At 52.7% G+C, this 17,085-nt stretch overlaps 1 protein-coding gene across 2 annotated transcripts in view; it reads right to left on the bottom strand.

Annotated features, from left to right (window-relative positions):
* Positions 1-12,706, bottom strand: part of ESRRG (estrogen related receptor gamma) — a 1,119,561-nt gene extending 1,106,855 nt beyond the window's left edge. The window contains exon 1 of one of the 2 annotated variants that reach the window (XM_075339129.1): positions 12,420-12,706. The gene's annotated coding sequence lies outside the window, so the exon portion shown is untranslated. The remainder of the gene's footprint in view (positions 1-12,419) is intronic. The other variant, XM_075339124.1, reaches the window with a different exon arrangement.
* Between the last annotated feature and the right edge of the window lie 4,379 nt (positions 12,707-17,085).

Here is a 17,085-nt window from a genome sequence, read left to right as displayed (position 1 = left end):
CCCTGACATTTTGTATGATGTCCTCACAGCCATTCACACACAGATTGATACTATCAAAGCCACACACAGACATTATAATGTCCCCAAAGCCCCCCACATAGTATGATCCCCACACAGCCCCACACTCAGTATGATCTCCCCACAGCAACCACACTCAGTATGATCTCCCCACAGTCCCACACACAGTATAATGTCCCCACAGCCCCCCACATAGTATGATCCCCACACAGCCCCCCACATAGTATGATCCCCACACAGCCCCACACTCAGTATGATCTCCCCACAGCCCCACACTCAGTATGATCTCCCCACAGTCCCACACACAGTATGATGTCCCCACAGCCCCCCACATAGTATGATCCCCACACAGCCCCACACTCAGTATGATCTCCCCACAGCCCCACACTCAGTATGATCTCCCCACAGTCCCTCACACAGTATGATGTCCCCACAGCCCCCCACATAGTAAGATGCCCCTACAGCCCTTCACATAGTATGATGTCCCCAAAGCCCCTCACATAGTATGATGTCCCCACAGCCCCACACTCACTATGATGTCTCCACAGTCCCCCACACTCAGTATGATGTCCCCACAGCCCCCCACACTCAGTATAATGTCCCCACAGCCCCCCATACTCAGTATTATGTCTCCACAGCCCATCACACAGTATGATGTCTTTACAGTTGTTCACACACAGAATGATGCTATCACAGCCTCCTACAGTCAGTATATTTCCCCACAGTTTCCCTCACAGAATATGATGCTCTCACAGCCCAAACACATTATGATGTCTCCACAGCCACTCCATAGTATTATATCCCAACAGCCCCTTACACAGTATAAAGCCCCCACATTTTTGTGTACTCACAGCCCCCCTCACACAGTACGATAGTCCCACAGCCCCTCATATGCAAATGTATGCTTTCACAGCCCTCACAGTCAGTATGATGTCCCCACAGCCCCTCACGAAGTATGATGTCCCCACGACCCCCCAGGCAGTATGATATCCCCACAGCCCCTCACACAGTATGATATCTGTGACGCCCTGGACTAGCCAGGTAGTCACAATTAGTGCCCCGCATAACACCTGTCCCCTAATAAGGTGTCATCACCCAACCACTAAAACTCCAGTCACCCCCCTCAGAGCTTGATGGGCACACCAGGGGGGCGGAGCCAGGCGGTTGGCATGCCCACCGAGGAGTTCAGAGAGCCTGAGGCGGGAAAAGTAGAGAGTGCAGATTAGTTTTGGGAGTGAAGGAGTGTGGAAGCAGGCCTGTGTAGCAGGTCTGCAGCAGTCTGACAGGTGCTAGGGTTGGAGCCCGGGCACCTTTAGCTAGGAGGCATACGGTGGCCTCAGCCTGCAGGAGCCGGGAAAACGGTTCTGTGGAACCGTGGTGGACTAGGACAGGGTAGTGGCCCGCCGGTGCCGACCCAGGGAACCGACTCAGAAACCGGAGCAGAAAGGTGGGTACTCAGACCCTGAAACGAGGTCCAGAAGCTACTGGACTGAGTTAATTAACTGATTGCGGCCTGGACTATAGGTCCTTTCCCACCCAAAGTCCCGACTGAAAACAACAGCCCAACGAGGGGGATAGAAAGCCACCGCTCAGGCAGAGAGATCCCACGGGCCAGCGTCTGCAGGCAAAGGGCTCTCCCGACATCCACAAAGCTGGGGAGTGGACTCCTGACTCTGAAGCGCAGGCAGCCCACCAACACTCAAAAAGGTGCAGGAGAAAGGCAGAGACCACCAACCGGGTGGGGGACCAGACCACAGCCGGCTGCGGGCACCGACCACCATCATCTTGGTTTACCAGAGACTTGTGTGTGTTACTAATCGTGAGTATAACAGTGCCCTCCGGCTGCGCACCTCCCTGCACCGCCCAACTATCCCCAACGGGTCCCGGGGCCACCATCCCTACCCACGGAGGGTTTAACAACTTGCTGCCTAACATCTCCCCCGGGTACCCCGTAAACAGCAGCGGTGGTGTCCACCTTCACCACAACCCGTGGGTGGCGTCACGAACTCAAACACGGCTCCGGCCGTGCCCCTACGTCCCTTAAAAGCGCCAGCCCCCCTTTCAGATCAAAGTAGACCACAGGGCCCCCCCAGGTCTGGAGACGCTCGAGCCACCACCCGGCGAGTCCGGATCCGAGCGGCTCGGCTGCAGCTGAGTGTGGGGCGGTACATATCCACACAGCCTCTCATACAGTGATATCCAGACCACTAAAGGTAAGCAGTTCCATTGAGGCTCGGTTCGCGGGCAGCAAACGAGCCTAGCTCCACAGGCTCAAACATGACCCGAACCCCGGATCAAGTCACTGATAGGCAGTTTGAGTCTCCGCCCACATACAACCAGCCATAAGCAGAATACCTCTGGGGGAGGCTGAGCGGTCATTTTCAAACTTCTTTTTGTTGCACACTACATCCAATCACATCGTTGTTACTCGCAGTGCGAGCCGTTCAAACAGTGCAAGCGGCTCGCACTGGGCTGAGCACCAAGCGTACCCAAGCACAGTGATGCTTGCATGAGTTTTGTCCACACATAGAGCATCCTATCCACGAACACGAGCCTTGATTTTTAAATTTGGTGTTCGGTTCGAAAACCGAACTTCAGGTTCGCTAATCTCTACCCATGACCTCTCATACAGTATAAAAAACCCACAGCCCCTCACAGAAGTATGATGTCCCCACAGACACAAACAGTATTATGTCCCCACACTTCCTCTAGGTATGATGTCCCTACATTTTCCTACATAATACATGCTACAGTATTATGACCCCCCACCATACAAATATGATATCTCCACAGCTAGTCACATAGTATTATAGCCCTCATACATAATATGATGTCCCCACAGTCCTTCACACATCATTATACCCTCACAGCCCCCTGTTCACACAGTAATATGTCCCCATAGTACCTCACACACATAATGATGCTCTCACAGCCCCTCACACAGGTATAATGTCCCCACATCTCCTCACACAGGTATAATGTCCCCACATCTCCTCACACAGGTATAATGTCCCCACATCTCCTCACACAGGTATAATGTCCCCACATCTCCTCACACAGGTATAATGTCCCCACATCTCCTCACACAGGTATAATGTCCCCACATCTCCCCACACAGGTATAATGTCCCCACATCTCCTCACACAAGTATGATGTCCCCACAGTCTCTTACACAGTATGATGTCCCCATAGCTCCTCACACAATTTCATGTCCTCCACACCCCCTCACACAGTATTATAGTCCCCCACACAAATATGATGACCCCACAATCCCTCCTCACACAATATAATGGTCCTACATGCAAACTTGATGTTCCCAAAGCTCTTTTCCCATTATTATGTCTACAGAGCCTCAAATGCAAGTGTGATGCTCCCACAACCACTCACACAAGTAGGGGCAGTATAGGAGCCCCCTGTCCCTTGCTACAGTCACATTGTCACAGAAGTTAAAGGGGTTTTCTTCTCATTTATTTGGAAACTGTAACTTCTAGCATGATCTGGTAGCGTCATATGTGTGTCCTAGAGCTTGTTAGTCACAAGCAAAATGTGGACATGGATTTAGTAGAATCCAGGGTTGAGCAGGGTCAGCATACCGGATAGGTTACTCTCATTTCCATGTAGTACAGCCGTAGGGTGGACCCTTGAAAATGATTCCATCGGGGGTCCCAGGAACCATAGTCTGACCCTGATCATCTCTATCACGTATGTAACAGCAGGAAACAAGGCTGCAAAAATATTTTACAGTGATTTCTTGGACATCTCTATCAGGGGACCCAAAATGTCACATTCTTCAAGGACCAGGATGAATCTCCAGAATGGTCGAAACATTTTACAGCTATAGCAAAAGAAGGTTGCCTCAATGATATTCCTATGCTCTAATATGGGCAGAGGTTGGACTAACCAGTCGGCTGCTATTCTGCTTTTTGCCATCCAGAAAGTAACCCTTTTCTATAAATAACTTTTTTTTAGGTTTTCTTTTAAAAGTAAATATGGAAGTCACCACCACATAGAGAAGGAAAATCTACCTAAACCCCTGAAGACAGCGCCCCAGGCGAAACGTTACTGAAACATCTTTTATTTAAGCACAATTATAGAGCTACTCAATCCGGTGTTAAGAGTCAATTTCCAATCGTATTAGTCATCAGGCTCCTAAAACGCTTCCATATTTGTCCTAAAGATCAACAAAGTGGCGCCTGCTAATGGTCATATTAATAGGAAAACATTCAAAGTGAAACTTCTGCCTTGTTTACTGTTCAGTCTTCCGCAGTTTACTAGGACGGCCCTACAATTCTGGAAGATTTTCTTGCAATGTTTACATTCAGGGACGGACTATAAAAAATGGGGTGTTGACCAGGAGACTCCACTGGACTATAAAAAATGGGTGTTGGCCAGGAGACTCCACCGGAATATAAAAAATGGGGTGTTGGCCAGGAGTCTCCACTGGACTATAAAAAATGGGGTGTTGACCAGGAGACTCCACTGGACTATAAAAAATGGGGTGTTGGCCAGGAGTCTCCACTGGACTATAAAAATGGGGTGTTGACCAGGAGACTCCACCGGAATATAAAAAATGGGGTGTTGGCCAGGAGACTCCACCGGACTATAAAAAATGGGGTGTTGGCCAGGAGTCTCCACTGGACTATAAAAAATGGGGTGTTGACCAGGAGACTCCACCGGACTATAAAAAATGGGGTGTTGGCCAGGAGACTCCACCGGACTATAAAAAATGGGGTGTTGACCAGGAGACTCCACTGGACTATAAAAAATGGGGTGTTGACCAGGAGACTCCACCGGACTATAAAAAATGGGGTGTTGGCCAGGAGTCTCCACTGGACTATAAAAAATGGGGTGTTGACCAGGAGACTCCACCGGAATATAAAAAATGGGGTGTTGGCCAGGAGACTCCACCGGACTATAAAAAATGGGGTGTTGGCCAGGAGACTCCACCGGACTATAAAAAATGGGGTGTTGACCAGGAGACTCCACTGGACTATAAAAAATGGGGTGTTGACCAGGAGACTCCACCGGACTATAAAAAATGAGGTGTTGGCCAGGAGTCTCCACCGGACTATAAAAAATGGGGTGTTGACCAGGAGACTCCACCGGAGTATAAAAAATGGGGTGTTGGCCAGGAGACTCCCCCGGACTATAAAAAATGGGGTGTTGACCAGGAGACTCCACCGGACTATAAAAAATGGGGTGTTGACCAGGAGACTCCACCGGAGTATAAAAAATGGGGTGTTGGCCAGGAGTCTCCACCGGACTATAAAAAATGGGGTGTTGGCCAGGAGACTCCACCGGAGTATAAAAAATGGGGTGTTGACCAGGAGACTCCACCGGACTATAAAAAATGGGGTGTTGGCCAGGAGTCTCCACCGGACTATAAAAAATGGGGTGTTGACAAGGAGACTCCACTGGACTATAAAAAATGGGGCGTTGGCCAGGAGACTCCACCGGACTATATAAAATGGGGTGTTGGCCAGGAGACTCCACCGGACTATATAAAATGGGGTGTTGGCCAGGAGACTCCACCGGACTATATAAAATGGGGTGTTGGCCAGGAGTCTCCACCGGACTATAAAAAATGGGGTGTTGGCCAGGAGACTCCACCGGAGTATAAAAAATGGGGTGTTGACCAGGAGACTCCACCGGAGTATAAAAAATGGGGTGTTGACCAGGAGACTCCACCACTTTTGTAACTTCCTCCTTCCAATTTTTCAAAGAATTTTCCAAATGCAAAACACAACTCGCACTCGTCATGATTTTCAGAGTTGGGGATAATGTAGGTACACGGAGCGATCCTCCCCGGCCAGACCAGAATACCAAATTCAGGTTACAAGAGACACGGAGAAAGCCCAGCACGCTGCAGCATTGCATTAATTCATTCATTTTAATTATCTGATAATTCACAGCTAAACTATGCACACTTATAATCAGCAGGGGGCGTTACCAGCGCTGACATACTTTATATGCATAGTATAACGCACTGAGAAACATTCCTAATATTGCTACATTACTAGACTACACCGCTATACCGCTACACTGCTGCTCTACTACACTGCTGCTCTACTACACTACTACACTGCTGATCTACTACACTACTACACTGCTGATCTACTACACTACTACACTGCTGCTCTACTACACTACTACACTGCTGCTCTACTACACTTCTACACTGCTGATCTACTACACTACTACACTGCTGATCTACTACACTACTACACTGCTGCTCTACTACACTATTATACTGCTCCTTTACTACACCGCTACTACACTGCTGCTCTACTACACTACTACACTGCTGATCTACTACACTACTACACTGCTGCTCTACTACACTACTACACTGCTGCTCTACTACACTTCTACACTGCTGATCTACTACACTACTACACTGCTGCTCTACTACACTACTACACTGCTGCTCTACTACACTTCTACACTGCTGATCTACTACACTACTACACTGCTGATCTACTACACTACTACACTGCTGCTCTACTACACTATTATACTGCTCCTTTACTACACCGCTACTACACTGCTGCTCTACTACACCGCTCTTCTACTACACCGCTACACCACTACACTGCTGCTCTACTACACCGCTCTTCTACTACACCGCTACACCACTACACTGCTGCTCTACTACACCGCTCTTCTACTACACTGCTAACCACTACACTGCTGCCCTACTACACTATTATACTGCTCCTCTACTACACCGCTACTACACTGCTGCTCTACTACACTGCTGCTCTACTACACCGCTACTACACTGCTGCTACACTGCTGCTCTACTACACCGCTCTTCTACTACACCCCTACACCACTACAATGCTGCTGTACTACACTGCTATCCACTACACTGTTGCCCTACTACATTATTATACTGCTCCTCTACTACACCGCTACTACACTGCTGCTCTACTACACCGCTACTACACTGCTGCTCTAGTACACCACTACTACACTGCTCCTCTACTACACCACTACTACACTGCTCCTCTACTACACCGCTACGACATTGATGCTCTACTACACGGCTACTACACTGCTACTTTACTACACCACTACTACACTGCTGCTCTACTACACCGCTACTACACTGCTGCTCTACTACACTAATACACTGCTGCTCTACTACACCGCTACTACACTGCTGCTCTACTACACTAATACACTGCTGCTCTACTACACCGCTACTAAACTGCTGCTCTACTACACCACTACTATACACCACTACACTGCTGCTGTACTACACCGCTAACCACTACACTGCTGCCCTACTGCACTGTTATACTGCTCCTCTACTACACCACTACTACACTGCTGCTCTACTACACCGCTACTACACTGCTGCTCTAGTACACCACTACAATGCTGCTCTACTACACTATTATACTGCTCCTCTACTACACCGCTACTACACTGCTGCTCTACTACACCACTACACCACTAAACTACTACACTGCTGCTCTACTACACTATTACACTGCTGCTCCACTACACTACTATACCACTACACCAATACATTGCTACCTTGCTATACTGCTACTTTGCTATGCTATTACACTACTACAATAGCACACTGCAACACTGCTATTTTGCTACAGTATTACATTGTTACACTAGTACATGCTGCGCTACTACATACACTGTACATTACATCATGTCATAGCAAAGAGGAGTTATTAGCACCATGCAAGCCACTTGATGAAAGAACACAATAGAATCAATCTGTGTCTTTTTATCCCTCCATCTATCGATCTGATTATCCATCAGTCTAAATCTATGTAAAATCTCTCCTCCCATATATTTATATCTATCCCTCTATCTATCTATCTATTTATCTATCTATCTATCTATCCCTCTATCTATCTATCTATCTATCTATCTATCCCTCTATCTATCTATCTATCTATCTATCTATCTATCTATCTATCTATCCCTCTATCTATCTATCTCTCTATCTATCTATCTATCTATCTATCCCTCTATCTATCTATCTATTTATCTATCTATCCCTCTATCTATCTATCTATTTATCTATCTATCTATCTATCCCTCTATCTATCTATCTATTTATCTATCTATCTATCTATCTATCTATCTATCTATCCCTCTATCTATGTATCTATCTATCCCTCTATCTATGTATCTATCTATCTATGTATCTATCTATCCCTCTATCTATCTATCTATCTATCCCTCTATCTATGTATCTATCTATCTATCTATCTATCTATCTATCCCTCTATCTATCTATCCCTCTATCTATCCCTCTATTTATCTATCTATCTATCCCTCTATCCATCTATCTATCCCTCTATCTATCTATCTCTCTATCCCTCTATCTATCCCTCTATCCCTCTATCTATCTATCTATCTATTATCTATCTATCTATCTATCTATCCCTCTATCTATCTATCTATCCCTCTATCTATCCATCTATCTATCTATCTATCTCTCTATCCCTCTATCTATCCCTCTATCTATCTATCTATCTATCTATCTATCTATCTATCTATCTATCTATCTATCTATCTATCTATCTATCCATCTATCTATCTATCCCTCTATCTATCTATCTATCTATCTATCCCTCTATCTATCTATCTATCTATCTATCTATCCTTTTATTTTCCATCCATCCATACTTCTTGCCAGTGTTTCTCGTCCTGGGTGACTTTTCTACATAGCTTGATTTCCAAAATAAATAAATGTGAGCAGCCTATGAGCTGAATGGCCACCGTCCGCTCCCTCGCTGTAGGGTCGCCCGTCCGCTCCCCGCAGGGCCGCTCGCTTGCTTTAGAGTCGCCCTTCTGCTCCCCGCAGGGCCTCTCGCTCGCTGTAGGGTCGCCCGTCTGCTCCCCGCAGGGCCGCTCGCTGTAGAGTCGCCCTTCTGCTCCCCGCAGGGCCGCTCGCTGCCTGTAGAGTCGCCCTTCTGCTCCCCGCAGGGCCGCTCGCTGCCTGTAGAGTCGCCCTTCTGCTCCCCGCAGGGCCTCTCGCTCGCTGTAGGGTCGCCCGTCTGCTCCCCGCAGGGCCGCTCGCTGTAGAGTCGCCCTTCTGCTCCCCGCAGGGCCGCTCGCTCGCTGTAGGGTTGCCCGTCCGCTCCCCGCAGGGCCGCTCGCTCGCTGTAGGGTCGCCTGTCCGCTCCCCGCAGGGCCGCTCGCTCGCTGCACTCTTATCTGAATTCAGGTTATAGCAGAATTAATTCTGTAAAGAAGAAATAACTTCACTCGCAGACAAAAGACGAGGGGCCCGGGCTTAAATCAGTGCCCTCACCCCCTTATTAACACCAGCAGGGGGCAGACGGGGAGAGGGGTCTGAACTTCTGAACCCAGGCCTGTCTGTAGGGATGACAGTCAGAAATTATTAGCACAAACTCATATCTACAAGTTTGAGGCATTTTTTTTTTCCTTTAAAACATTGTTACTTATTTGCAGACCAGCATCCGAGTGGTTAAAATAATAGCTAGAAATCCCTTCACAGCCTTCAATATTATTTCTTTATGTATAAACGTTTTCTGCCACAGAAATCCTCTGCATAGTCAGAAAGTTAATTTCTAAAATTCTAGCTGTCACCACTAGGGGGAGCCCAGGAGCTTAGTGAATACTGCAGATGCATTGAGCTTGGTATTAAATATGTATGCAGTTCACTCCGGAGCGCCATCTAGTGGTGGTTGCAGGAAGTTGACAAATTATGCCGTAGAAACAAAATCTATGGAGGGGCTGAAGCTCAAAAAAATTCAACTAAGTTATATTGCTATGCACTTGAGACGCACAATGAGAAACAAGTCGTAATGTAAGAAGATTAGATTCACTATATATATATATATATATTATTGGACTTATTTACTCATATTCACTTTAAAACATAGTCAAAACATCAGTGTCTTCAGGAGCCAAAATGCTGCATTTCAATATCTTAAAGGGGTTATCCACGACTGGTTTTCTCCACCTTTAAGGACTTGTTTGTATGAATTTGTTTATCACTTTCTTAATTTTATTTATTTATTTTACTCTCATTAATTCCACAGCATTTTAAAGATTTTATCATATACGGTATGTAGATGGGCTAAAAACACAAATTTTTGTAGTTCATTTTCATTTTACATCATTTGCCTTTTATAAGCTCACTTTATAACACTGTCTATTGCCTCTCTGCAGAATGAGTGAACTGAGGACCCATCAGTGAGCTCATCCTCACAGGAGAGCTTGTAGCTCTTTTATCTGCTCCTCTCAGCCAATGACCACATCAAAGTTGTACCTTGCAAAGAAACTAAGTGCCTGGAAAAGGAAAATGGTGCAACATGTTAAATGAAACCTAAATCCAATAATTTTTAGCCCAAGATTCATGCATTTAAGTAAAATACAATATATACTGTAAGTATATATATATATATATATATATATATATATATGGATATATATATACATATATATATATACATAAATAAATATATATATATAAATATATATATATATATATATATATATATATATATATATATATATATACATATATAGATATATATATATATATACACTCAAAAGAGTAAACATCTTTAAATGGAATCTGTCACCAGGTTTTTATTCCCCCACCTGAGAGCAGCATAATGTAGGGGCAGAGACCCTGATTCCAGCGATGTGTCACTTGCTGAGCTTTTTGCTGTCGTTTTGATAAAATCAATGTTTTCTCTGCTGCAGATCTGACAGTTATACAGAGCTTATAGATATGCTGGACTACCTGCAGCACGCCAAGTAGTCCTGTAATGATAATCTACTGCTGATTAATCAGTGATTTTATCAAAACTACACTAAGCAGCCCAGTAAGTGACACATCGCTGGAATCAGGGTCTCTGCACCTATGTAATGCTGCTCTCAGATTAGGTGGAAAAAACCTGGTGACAGATTCCCTTTAATATAGTAAGGGCCACAATGCTAGCGCCTGATGACACTGGAGTGTTTGCTAGGTTTCACAGTGAACATATGAGCAGATACAGTCCATTACAATGATTCTTAGAAGGAAAGAAAAAAAATGGGGAAAAAAATAAACAGTGTCTGACGTCTCCTTTATGGCCGGTCTGTAGGTTCCAGTGCAGCCGGCTGCGGTGCAACTCCATCAATGTGACACCTAGTGACCGAAGACACGCACAAGTCCCAGGGCATAGCATGGCATGGCAGGGGTGGAAGGTGGCAAGGGTCACAGGAGGTGGCAGGAAATGGCAGGGGATAGCAGAGGGTGGCAGGGGACATCAGAAGCGGCAGGGGGTGTCAGGGCATGGCAGGGGGTGTCAGGGCATGGCAGGGGGTGTCAGGGCATGGCAGGGGGTGTCAGGGCATGGCAGGGGGTGTCAGGGCATGGCAGAGGTGGTAGGGGGTGTCAGTGGATAGCAGAGGGTGGCAAGGGTCACAGGAGGTGGCAGGAAATGTCAGGGGGTAGCAGGGGGGGCATGGGGTGGAAGGGGATAGCAGAGTGTGGCAGGGGATGACAGGGAGGGCAGAGGATAGCAAAGTGTGTCAAGAGTTGTCAGGGGGTGTCAAGGGATGGCAGTGGTGGTAGGGGGGTCATGGGCATGGCAGGGGATAACGGAGGGTGGCAGGGGGTGGCAAGAAATGGCACGGGGGGCATAAGGTAGCAGGGGATGGCAGAGAATAGCAGAGGGTGGCAAGTGACATCAGGGATGGCAGGGGATGGCAGGGGGTGTCAGGAGATGGAAGGAGTGGTAGGGGGTGGCAGAGGGGTCAGGGGATAGCAGAGGGTGGCAAGGGTCACAAGAGGTGGCAGGAAATGGCAGGGGGTAGCGGGGGGGGGGTATGGGGTGGCAGGAGATGGAAAGGGTAGTAGAGGGTGGCAGAGGAGTCAGGAGGTGGCTGGGGATAGCAGAGGGTGTCAAGGCTCAAAGGAGGTGGCAGGACATAACAGGGGGTAGTAAGGGGACATGGGGTGGCAGGGGCTAGCAGAGGATAGCAGGGGCTAGCAGAGGATAGCAGAGGATAGCAGAGGATAGCAGAGGATAGCAGGGGCTAGCAGAGGATAGCAGAGGATAGCAGAGGATAGCAGGGGCTAGCAGAGGATAGCAGAGGATAGCAGGGGCTAGCAGAGGATAGCAGGGGCTAGCAGAGGATAGCAGAGGATAGCAGAGGATAGCAGAGGATAGCAGAGGATAGCAGGGGATAGCAGAGGATAGCAGAGGATAGCAGGGAAAGCCACTTCTTCACCAGTGTCTTAAACTCTGCTGACTTTGGCTGTGCTCTAATGAGACATCACTGCACAGATCTGGGTGATAGGTGATTCTTTTCTATAGGAAGTGATGGGAAGGGGGGACATAGAAAGAGGACGCTCCCCCACCCCCTGTGCACTATGGAGAGGAGACGGAAGCAGACAGTACCTGGTGGGCAGCAGTCAGGGAGCCGGGTGGGGGACACTGATGCGCTCACACCTCCTCTCACCGGTTCCCACGACCTCCACTTGGGAGAGGTGCTGCTGGGTCCTCCTCCAGTGACGGGGGCGCCGGGCTGTCCATAGGGCCGGCTCTTCCATTAGCAAACATTAAGCATTGCTGTAAAGAGGATGGATGGCGGCGGGGGCCGGCGCAGGGTCAGGAGGGAGCAGAGATGCCGGCGCAGGGTCAGGAGGGAGCAGAGATGCCGGCGCAGGGTCAGGAGGGAGCAGAGATGCCGGCGCAGGGTCAGGAGGGAGCAGAGATGCCGGCGCAGGGTCAGGAGGGAGCAGAGATGCCGGCGGTTCAAGGAGCCGGGCGCTGATCCGCTCTCAACTGCGGAGTGTTCAGCAGCGGAGGAGGAGGAGGAGGCGGCGGAGATTCATCACCTCGGTCTGTGCGGAGGAGAGAGGACAGAAGTTCATGTCTGCATCACACGTGGATTATCGGGGTGATGGCTGTGCCGCACGCTCCCCGGCACAGGAGGGCTAGTGTGTGCCGCACGCTCCCCGGCACAGGAGGGCTAGTGTGTGCCGCACGCTCCCCGGCACAGGAGGACTAGTGTGTGCCGCACGCTCCCCGGCACAGGAGGGCTAGTGTGTGCCGCACGCTCCCCGGCACAGGAGGGCTAGTGTGTGCCGCACGCTCCCCAGCACAGGAGGACTAGTGTGTGCCGCACGCTCCCCGGCACAGGAGGACTAGTGTGTGCCGCACGCTCCCCGGCACAGGAGGGCTAGTGTGTGCCGCACGCTCCCCGGCACAGGAGGGCTAGTGTGTGCCGCACGCTCCCCAGCACAGGAGGACTAGTGTGTGCCGCACGCTCCCCGGCACAGGAGGACTAGTGTGTGCCGCACACTCCCCGGCACAGGAGGGCTAGTGTGTGCCGCACGCTCCCCGGCACAGGAGGGCTAGTGTGTGCCGCACGCTCCCCAGCACAGGAGGGCTAGTGTGTGCCGCACGCTCCCCGGCACAGGAGGACTAGTGTGTGCCGCACGCTCCCCGGCACAGGAGGGCTAGTGTGTGCCGCACGCTCCCCGGCACAGGAGGACTAGTGTGTGCCGCACGCTCCCCAGCACAGGAGGGCTAGTGTGTGCCGCACGCTCCCCGGCACAGGAGGGCTAGTGTGTGCCGCACGCTCCCCAGCACAGGAGGACTAGTGTGTGCCGCACGCTCCCCGGCACAGGAGGACTAGTGTGTGCCGCACGCTCCCCGGCACAGGAGGACTAGTGTGTGCCGCACGCTCCCCAGCACAGGAGGACTAGTGTGTGCCGCACGCTCCCCGGCACAGGAGGACTAGTGTGTGCCGCACGCTCCCCGGCACAGGAGGGCTAGTGTGTGCCGCACGCTCCCCGGCACAGGAGGGCTAGTGTGTGCCGCACGCTCCCCAGCACAGGAGGGCTAGTGTGTGCCGCACGCTCCCCGGCACAGGAGGGCTAGTGTGTGCCGCACGCTCCCCAGCACAGGAGGACTAGTGTGTGCCGCACGCTCCCCGGCACAGGAGGACTAGTGTGTGCCGCACGCTCCCCGGCACAGGAGGGCTAGTGTGTGCCGCACGCTCCCCGGCACAGGAGGGCTAGTGTGTGCCGCACGCTCCCCAGCACAGGAGGGCTAGTGTGTGCCGCACGCTCCCCGGCACAGGAGGGCTAGTGTGTGCCGCACGCTCCCCAGCACAGGAGGACTAGTGTGTGCCGCACGCTCCCCGGCACAGGAGGACTAGTGTGTGCCGCACGCTCCCCGGCACAGGAGGACTAGTGTGTGCCGCACGCTCCCCGGCACAGGAGGACTAGTGTGTGCCGCACGCTCCTGGCACAGGAGGGCTAGTGTGGGCCGCACGCTCCTGGCACAGGAGGGCTAGTGTGTGCCGTACGCTCCCCTGCACAGGAGGACTAGAGTGTGCCGCACGCTCCCCGGCACAGGAGGACTAGTGTGTGCCGCAGGCTCCCCGGCACAGGAGGGCTAGTGTGTGCCGCACGCTCCCCGGCACAGGAGGGCTAGTGTGTGCCGCACGCTCCTGGCACAGGAGGACTAGTGTGTGCCGCACGCTCCTGGCACAGGAGGACTAGTGTGTGCCGCACGCTCCTGGCACAGGAGGACTAGTGTGTGCCGCACGCTCCTGGCACAGGAGGACTAGTGTGTGCCGCACGCTCCCCGGCACAGGAGGGCTAGTGTGTGCCGCACGCTCCCCGGCACAGGAGGGCTAGTGTGTGCCGCACGCTCCCCGGCACAGGAGGGCTAGTGTGTGCCGCACGCTCCTGGCACAGGAGGACTAGTGTGTGCCGCACGCTCCCCGGCACAGGAGGACTAGTGTGTGCCGCACGCTCCCCGGCACAGGAGGGCTAGTGTGTGCCGCACGCTCCCCGGCACAGGAGGACTAGTGTGTGCCGCACGCTCCTGGCACAGGAGGACTAGTGTGTGCCGCACGCTCCCCAGCACAGGAGGGCTAGTGTGTGCCATACGCTCCCCTGCACACGAGGACTAGTGTGTGCCGCACGCTCCCCAGCACAGGAGGACTAGTGTGTGCCGCACGCTCCCCGGCACAGGAGGACTAGTGTGTGCCGCACGCTCCCCGGCACAGGAGGGCTAGTGTGTGCCGTACGCTCCCCTGCACAGGAGGACTAGTGTGTGCCGCACGCTCCCCAGCACAGGAGGACTAGTGTGTGCCGCACGCTCCCCAGCACAGGAGAGCTAGTGTGTGCCGTACGCTCCCCTGCACAGGAGGACTAGTGTGTGCCGCACGCTCCTGGCACAGGAGGACTAGTGTGTGCCGCACGCTCCCCGGCACAGGAGGACTAGTGTGTGCCGCACGCTCCCCAGCACAGGAGGGCTAGTGTGTGCCGCACGCTCCCCAGCACAGGAGGGCTAGTGTGTGCCGTACGCTCCCACTGCACAGGAGGACTAGTGTGTGCCGCACGCTCCCCAGCACAGGAGGACTAGTGTGTGCCGCACGCTCCCCAGCACAGGAGGGCTAGTGTGTGCCGTACGCTCCCCTGCACAGGAGGACTAGTGTGTGCCGCACGCTCCTGGCACAGGAGGACTAGTGTGTGCCGCACGCTCCCCGGCACAGGAGGACTAGTGTGTGCCGCACGCTCCCCAGCACAGGAGGGCTAGTGTGTGCCGCACGCTCCTGGCACAGGAGGACTAGTGTGTGCCGCACGCTCCCCAGCACAGGAGGACTAGTGTGTGCCGCACGCTCCCCAGCACAGGAGGGCTAGTGTGTGCCGTACGCTCCCCTGCACAGGAGGACTAGTGTGTGCCGCACGCTCCCCAGCACAGGAGGACTAGTGTGTGCCGCACGCTCCCCAGCACAGGAGGGCTAGTGTGTGCCGTACGCTCCCCTGCACAGGAGGACTAGTGTGTGCCGCACGCTCCCCGGCACAGGAGGGCTAGTGTGTGCCGTACGCTCCCCTGCACAGGAGGACTAGTGTGTGCCGCACGCTCCCCGGCACAGGAGGGCTAGTGTGTGCCGTACGCTCCCCGGCACAGGAGGGCTAGTGTGTGCCGTACGCTCCCCGGCACAGGAGGGCTAGTGTGTGCCGTACGCTCCCCGGCACAGGAGGACTAGTGTGTGCCGCACGCTCCCCGGCACAGGAGGACTAGTGTGTGCCGCACGCTCCCCGGCACAGGAGGACTAGTGTGTGCCGCACGCTCCCCGGCACAGGAGGGCTAGTGTGTGCTGTACGCTCCCCTGCACAGGAGGACTAGTGTGTGCCGCACGCTCCCCGGCACAGGAGGACTAGTGTGTGCCGCACGCTCCCCAGCACAGGAGGGCTAGTGTGTGCCGTACGCTCCCCTGCACAGGAGGACTAGTGTGTGCCGCACGCTCCTGGCACAGGAGGACTAGTGTGTGCCGCACGCTCCCCGGCACAGGAGGACTAGTGTGTGCCGCACGCTCCCCAGCACAGGAGGGCTAGTGTGTGCCGTACGCTCCCCTGCACAGGAGGACTAGTGTGTGCCGCACGCTCCCCAGCACAGGAGGGCTAGTGTGTGCCGTACGCTCCCCGGCACAGGAGGACTAGTGTGTGCCGTACGCTCCCCGGCACAGGAGGACTAGTGTGTGCCGCACGCTCCTGGCACAGGAGGGCTAGTGTGTGCCATACGCTCCCCGGCACAGGAGGGCTAGTGTGTGCCGTACGCTCCCCGGCACAGGAGGACTAGTGTGTGCCGCACGCTCCTGGCACAGGAGGGCTAGTGTGTGCCGCACGCTCCCCGGCACAGGAGGACTAGTGTGTGCCGCACGCTCCCCGGCACAGGAGGACTAGTGTGTGCCGTACGCTCCCCGGCACAGGAGGGCTAGTGTGTGCCGCACGCTCCCCGGCACAGTAGGACTAGTGTGTGCCGCACGCTCCCCGGCACAGGAGGACTAGTGTGTGCCGCACGCTCCTGGCACAGGAGGACTAGTGTGTGCCGTACGCTCTCCGGCACAGGAGGGCTAGTGTGTGCCGCACGCTCCCCGGCTCAGGAGGGCTAGTGTGTGCCGCACGCTCCCCGGCTCAGGAGGGCTAGTGTGTGCCGCACGCTCTTGGCACAGGAGGACTAGTGTGTGCCGCACGCTCTCCTGCACAGGAGGACTAGTGTGTGCCGCACGCTCTCCTGCACAGGAGGACTAGTGTGTGCC

The sequence above is a fragment of the Anomaloglossus baeobatrachus genome, chromosome 3 (assembly GCF_048569485.1).
Source record: "Anomaloglossus baeobatrachus isolate aAnoBae1 chromosome 3, aAnoBae1.hap1, whole genome shotgun sequence".
In the NCBI taxonomy this organism is placed as follows: domain Eukaryota; kingdom Metazoa; phylum Chordata; class Amphibia; order Anura; family Aromobatidae; genus Anomaloglossus; species Anomaloglossus baeobatrachus.
The sequence above is the reverse complement of the archived record's forward strand: the minus strand, read 5'-3'. Positions and strand labels throughout refer to the sequence as shown.